Raw genomic sequence first — 5297 nt, forward strand, 5'->3', positions numbered from 1 at the left:
CTTCGATCTCGTCCTTGCTCCGAGGCCAAGCGGTAGCGCTTAGGCCTGTGCAGTTATTAGTAACAGCAAATACGATCGCCGTACTGGACAACATCTCCTACGCTTAAACCCCTTTTTCCCCCGGATAAATCCATTTCTACCGTTCGTTCGTCTACTGAGCGGTACCCGTCTCCTCTCGTTGCCGTAATTCACTTCCCCTGCAAGGATAACTTTACGTCCCTAGGTCTGATACTTCCCATCCCTACTAATTGGGTCGCCTCTTACTCAATAGTCCTCTAATTATACTAGAACTGTAACTCCTTTAGGATCCTAGCAAGCGCTTGCCAACTGAGCCTCAGACCCTGTTACTTTAGGCACAAAGCTCGCTCTCCTTAGGTAGTCTGCTTACTGCTCTGCTAATATAACTTCTCCTCTTCCAATCCACACTGCCTCCGTGATGCGTACTACCGATCGTCTGACAGCACGCCTCCTCGCATCTCTGCGGACCTTAGACTTCAACGCCCCTATGACAGACAAACCGGCATCCTTATAACATACGCTAACCGCACCGAAGGTACTTCCTTACGCCCTAGGCGTCCGCAATGACCGTAAACCCGCATCGTTCTAAAGCTGTCCCGCCTAAACGATGGCCACCTACTCCAACTCCCCATACCCAAAACCCACCGTATGTGATTTCATCCGCACCGAGCCAGACCTATCGTATCGTACATCCCAACATCACCCCTTCAATGCCGTATACCCAGACGGCACACAAAACCCTATGCCTAGCGGGACAGCCGCCCAAACGTGCTTATTACACATTGCCTGACAGACTGGCTGTAGAATGCCTATAAACACTTCGGGAAACCAGCACCAGCCATGGAAGACAAAACCCAGATTCAGAAATCCCCCATCTCTTAGCCTCTTCAAAGACTGCATCTCAGCCCGACAAGAACATCTCCAACACCACCCCACACCACCAAACATCAGACCTCTACTGACACACACATTCAACCCGGCAACCTCACAAAGGTTTCCAACGGACCGCTCATCCGCCCGCCGTGTCTATCGCTCCTTCTTCTCCGCCGAGCCGGTCCACCACCTGTCACCCTGCTCCTCTGGCGCTCCCTGGGAACTCTGCTCCCAGGCGCCTCAAAAAATTGCCCTGCCTGCCAAAACCCCGTCCCAGAGCCTGACCTCCGCCCAAACGTTGGCGATGAACGTCGCCTCGCAGAGCGGCCGGGACCGGGGAAAAAAAAACCCAGCCGGGGGAGAAAAAAAAAATCCCCCAGCTGGGGGTTTTTTATTCTAATTTTTCTTTTTTAATCCTGTGGAAAAGTTTGCTGTTAGCTACCACCACCAAACCCAACCCTCAAAACACCGTGAACACCCCACGCCGCAAAACCCTATCAAAGGAGGTAGATGCAAAGGACTGCAACGTACCAGGGACGCACGTAGTCCCATACCTACGTTCACCCACACAACCCAGGGCCTCAAAAAAGGGCCCTGCCTGCAAAAAACCCCGTACCGCCAAGCCTCGCGACCCTACCGAAGCACGCATTCAACCCGGCAACCTCACAAAGGCTTCCAACGGACCGCTCATCCGCCTGCCGTGTCTATCGCTCCTTCCTCTCCGCCGAGCCGGTCCGCCACCTGTCACCCTGCTCCTCCGGCGCTCCCTGGGAACTCCGCTCCCAGGCGCCTCAAAAAATTGCCCTGCCTGCCAAAACCCCGTCCCAGAGCCTGACCTCCGCCCAAACGTTGGCGATGAACGTCGCCTCGCAGAGCGGCCGGGACCGGGGAAAAAAAAACCCAGCCGGGGGAGAAACAAAAAAATCCCCCAGCTGGGGTTTTTTTATTCTAATTTTTTTTTTTATCCTGTGGAAAAAGCTTGCTGTTAGTTACCACCACCAAACCCAACCCTCAAAACACCATGAACACCCCACGCTGCACAACGTTATCAAAGACGGTTTCTACAAAATATATGTCGCTACCCGTGTCCCTGGTTTATTTCAAACTACATTCACCCATAGAACACAGGCAGCCAATATTGACTTCTGCATTCACTCAACCTCACTACGCAAGGATGCGTGAATGTACATCCGACGATACCACACCGGCTCTAATCGATCGCACGCAGCAATGATGTACACGGGCGGATACTTCCACCACGCCGCAGTGGTAGATTAACTATGGACGTTCGCTCGACTACAACAGGCAAACAGGGTACAACAAGCACTACCTATGTGCAACCGTTCAAGACAGCGGAGATAACTGCCTAGGTACACGCACTCAGCCACACGAGTCACACAGGACAGCTATACAGATACACAACGATAAAGAACTGCACGATAGAAACTACATAGATATGTTCCAACAAACAAGAGCTGGAGGAATGTGTGCAGGCATATACATACACCGATACAATAGTATGTGCATTCAACCGTACAAGTGTCGGAGGAAATTTAGTAGCGTGCAGGCACCCAAAGATGATGGTTACCTAAGGGAGGAACATATATGCCTTCACCTAAAAAAAACCCCCACAACAATCCACACTCGATAGCGTTGTCACCACCACATCGCTCCACGAGGACCTACCCCGCAACATCCCCCACCTCACGTGCACCTGGCTTCTCCTCTCACCTGCTCCTTACCCGTGCTGGACTTGGACGGTCACCATCCTTTGCGGCCCCTATGTGTTTTTATCTCTAGAGTGGCCATTGCAGTTCCTAAAAAAAATCACCAGCTGCACACCCCTCTTCTCTGCAACCCAATTCACCTCAAACGCTCCCGTGCCACCTTGCCCTGACTCGACACCCCCGGGCAGGGCGGCTCCAAGCCAAGACACCACAACCACAGACGAACCCTACACGGAACGCCAACAACAACACGCCTCAAAAAACAAGCCGACTCACTCGGCGAGACCGACGACGCACGTACAGGAAACCTCCATCCGGGAAGAGCACGCGCAGAACCCTAGCGTGCTCCTAGCGCCACGCCACAAAACGACGACACCTTCGTGGGCGGGGACAAGCGCTTCCTCTCAAAACTGGCGAGATGGATGCGCAAGCAAGCAGCCCGCCTTCAAGACCTCAGCCCCTGAAGACGCAAGGAAGAAGTGCCAGTCCCTAAAAGCGACAGCTAGCTAACAGAGCCGCTCACGCGGCCGGGAACGGCCCGGCACAAGACCGCCGGCCAGAACCACCCGAGACGCCAAAACGATCCACGCCGGAAGCTTGCGACGCCAAAAGAGAAGCGCCCGATGGGCGCCGTGCCCACGACTAGGGCCTCGCCGGGCCCTAGTAACGCTGCCGAGGCACCCGCCTCGATCCTACAGAACAAAGGACAACCGAGACCCGAGGAAGGTCAAACGCACCCAACACCAAACACACAGACGCGCTGCACAACGACACGCACAGCCTGGAACCGCCCTGCCCGGGGCACGCTGCCGTCATATTTCAGAGGAACCCGCTCCGTTCCCCTGCTCAAAGGGGACCGCTTCCTAGACAACCCTCTCCCCTACGCTCTCTTTAAAACCCCTTCCTGCCACAGCCAACCGTGCCGCCCTCGCTCCCCCAACCCCTTCCCCAGCACCGTTGCCTCAACTTAGCTTTCAAGGGGCCGAGAGTCTCCCTCTTCCCTTCCTTCTGAAGGACAAGCACACGTCACTCCTCCAGTCACCAGCTGCCTCTTTGTCATCTGAAAAATAAAAACAATCACAAGCCCCACACAACAGCCCTGTCAGTCAGCATCCCGTCGCTCTACAAAGACCTAGGCCGCTGCATCCGTCTACCTCAGATGCGCCCAGCTGCTCCGCTCACCCGGCTGCTCCGTGCCCATTCCGGACGAGGACGAACACCACCCCCTGCGGTCCCTAGAGATACCACAGGATACACAAAGTTACCATCGCTCTGCCAAAAAAGGAAGAACGAACCACACCAGCCCCACGCCCTCCCCTCTGCGACCCAGCTCACCTCAAACGCGCATCCAGTCCCAAGGGCAGCCACATACAATCTAAAAAACCAAACAGAAACGTTTCAACCCGCTTGCCACGCAACACCTTGGTACGGAACCGCCGCCCTGACCGCAATCGCCTCACCTTCTCGGACTTCTCTTCGCCATGCGTCGTCTCCCCTCTGATGGCCGATTGCGGCACCTGCAAAAATCCAAGCAGAAAGGCACCTGCTGAGAAGCTGCAGAACTGTCAAGCTACCCACACCAATCCCCGTCTAAGACTCGCACCTTTTCCTCACCAGCTCACCTGCCTGGACGCCATCAGTTCCAACTGCCACGTTCAAGCTTGACCACCACCTGCAAGACCCAAACAGGGGTTATTCATGACTAACTGCAAAGCCCCAAAGAGACACATCGCTACTTCAGCGCACCTAACATTGCTCACCCCGTGCAGTTCCCCTCCGGTGCCCGGATCCCGCTTGGCCCACCACATGCACCCGCCAATATTATTGCCATGTTGCACTCACAGAGCCATCAGTCACCACTTCCTTCTACATACACCACGCACCAACTCACCTGCTTACAGCGCTATCCTCGGCCCTCCTCCGTCACCCTGCACGACTCCTCCCTCGGCATCTGCAAAAATATCAAACAAGTCCCCTCGATGAACAGCAATAGCTTAGCCATTCCACAGGCCTTGTTCCCAGGTAGCAAGCCCATCGAGAGCCCAGCTAGGCCTGCTCTGCCATCTAAACACCGTAAACCAAGCACTACGCCCGACCCACATCCAAGCCGGAACGCCCCTGAGATGCTCTCTGCTCCGCTGAAGCAGGAGCTCCCTCTCCCAGACAGCTACCGTCAGCCCCTGGGAGGCCACAAAACACCGTGGGAATTCTTTTCCTCACCCACTGACAACGGCCGCTCGATTTAAGAGGGCCACACATCTTTTCCCCCAAAGAAGCAAGGCACTTTGACACATAAGCCATAGCCCCTCATCGCTCCCGTGCCACCTTGCCCTGACTCGACACCCCCGGGCAGGGCGGCTCCAAGCCAAGACACCACAACCACAGACGAACCCTACACGGAACGCCAACAACAACACGCCTCAAAAAACAAGCCGACTCACTCGGCGAGACCGACGACGCACGTACAGGAAACCTCCATCCCGGAAGAGCACGCGCAGAACCCTAGCGTGCTCCTAGCGCCACGCCACAAAACGACGAGACCTTCGTGGGCGGGGACAAGCGCTTCCTCTCAAAACTGGCGAGATGGATGCGCAAGCAAGCAGCCCGCCTTCAAGACCTCAGCCCCTGAAGACGCAAGGAAGAAGTGCCAGTCCCTAAAAGCGACAGCTAGCTAACAGA

The 5297-nt window shown here is 55.4% G+C and overlaps 1 long non-coding RNA gene across 1 annotated transcript in view; it reads right to left on the reverse strand.

The window, feature by feature from the left end:
- LOC135316845 (uncharacterized) overlaps positions 1-3673 on the reverse strand; it is a 4049-nt gene extending 376 nt beyond the window's left edge. Inside the window, exons 1-2 of the long non-coding RNA XR_010376070.1 lie at positions 3586-3673; positions 2578-2671 (exon numbers count right to left, since the gene is read on the reverse strand). This is a non-coding gene — a long non-coding RNA (uncharacterized LOC135316845). The remainder of the gene's footprint in view (positions 1-2577; positions 2672-3585) is intronic.
- Positions 3674-5297: the final 1624 nt, after the last annotated feature.

Source organism: Phalacrocorax carbo, chromosome 23, assembly GCF_963921805.1.
Source record: "Phalacrocorax carbo chromosome 23, bPhaCar2.1, whole genome shotgun sequence".
NCBI lineage: Eukaryota > Metazoa > Chordata > Aves > Suliformes > Phalacrocoracidae > Phalacrocorax > Phalacrocorax carbo.